The sequence below is a fragment of the Chiloscyllium plagiosum genome, unplaced genomic scaffold (assembly GCF_004010195.1).
Source record: "Chiloscyllium plagiosum isolate BGI_BamShark_2017 unplaced genomic scaffold, ASM401019v2 scaf_54404, whole genome shotgun sequence".
Classification (NCBI taxonomy): domain Eukaryota; kingdom Metazoa; phylum Chordata; class Chondrichthyes; order Orectolobiformes; family Hemiscylliidae; genus Chiloscyllium; species Chiloscyllium plagiosum.
In genome coordinates, this window is record NW_025135603.1 from 1 (window position 1) to 1,184 (window position 1,184).

Consider the following 1,184-nt stretch of genomic DNA (forward strand, 5'->3'; position numbering starts at 1 on the left):
AGTGCGTGTGGGAGTGTCGGTGCCTGCGGCTTGGTTCGGGAGGATTGTGTCGAGCAGAGAGTGGATGCTGGGGGTAGGGACTGTGCGTGGTGTTGGAGGGATGATGATGAGGCCGTCTCATGAGCACCGTTCTCACTGTGGCGGTGCTGTGTTGTAAGCTGGCTGATGGCTTTGACGGTGCCAGAGGTGTATGTTGAGGAGGGTTGTTACAGTAGAGAGAGGTCGGGGCGGCAATGGAATGGGGGTGATGAAGAGAGACAGCGGTTTGGAATCGGCCCTGCACAGTCGGGGCTGCCCGTCTTTCCAACTGAATTGTGCAGATTGTGTCAAAATGGCTGCGCGGGAGTGTGAAGCGCGAACCTCTTTTCCAGCTCAAGCAGGAAAAGCCGAAGCAGGGCGGCAGCCTACCTCGCGCCCGGGTAGCTCAGTCGGTAGAGCATCAGACTTTTACTCTGAGGGTCCAGGGTTCAGGTCCCTGCTCGGGCGGGTCGCTTTTAAATTGCACTGCCACGGGACAACAACGAAGGCGTAGTGCGAGCAAATCAGACTGAATGGCCCTCACATTGTGGCAGTGGGAAGCAAGCACAGGCCACTTTTGCCTGCATTTCCGAAATGTGGCAGTTGCTGCCAAACTCGCGGTGTTTCTCCCGCAAAGCGTGGCGTCTGTTTGAATTGATCTCTTTCAGGTCCTCCAAATGTGCGTAATCAGAAATTAGCATAGAATCCCTCGACAGTGGAAACAGGCTCCCGACTCTCCCAGTAGCATCCCCGACACACCCAAACCCCTCCCGCATGACTCTATTTACCCCGAACAAATGCACCGAACCTACACATCCCTGAAAACAATGGGCAATTTAGCATGGCCAGAACACGTGACCTGCAGGTTTGGAATCGGCCCTGCACAGTCGGGGCTGCCCGTCTTTCCAACTGAATTGTGTGGATTGTGTCAGAATGGCTGCGCGAGAGTGTGAAGCGCGAACGTCTTTTCCAGCTCAAGCAGGAAAAGCCGAATCAGGGCGGCGGCTTGCCACGAGCCCGGGTAGCTCAGTCGGTAGAGCATCAGACTTTTACTCTGAGGGTCCAGGGTTCAGGTCCCTGCTCGGGCGGGTCGCTTTTAAATTGCACTGCCACGGGACAACAACGAAGGCGTAGTGCGAGCAAATCAGACTGAATGGCCCTCACAT

The 1,184-nt window shown here is 55.8% G+C and overlaps 2 non-coding genes across 2 annotated transcripts; both read left to right on the forward strand.

Annotated features, from left to right (window-relative positions):
* Positions 1-413: 413 nt before the first annotated feature.
* trnak-uuu lies at positions 414-486 on the forward strand. Its single transcript has one exon. It is a non-coding gene; the product is annotated as a tRNA-Lys (tRNA).
* A 547-nt stretch (positions 487-1,033) lies between these two features.
* trnak-uuu lies at positions 1,034-1,106 on the forward strand. The gene has a single exon. It is a non-coding gene; the product is annotated as a tRNA-Lys (tRNA).
* The last annotated feature ends 78 nt before the right edge of the window (positions 1,107-1,184 follow it).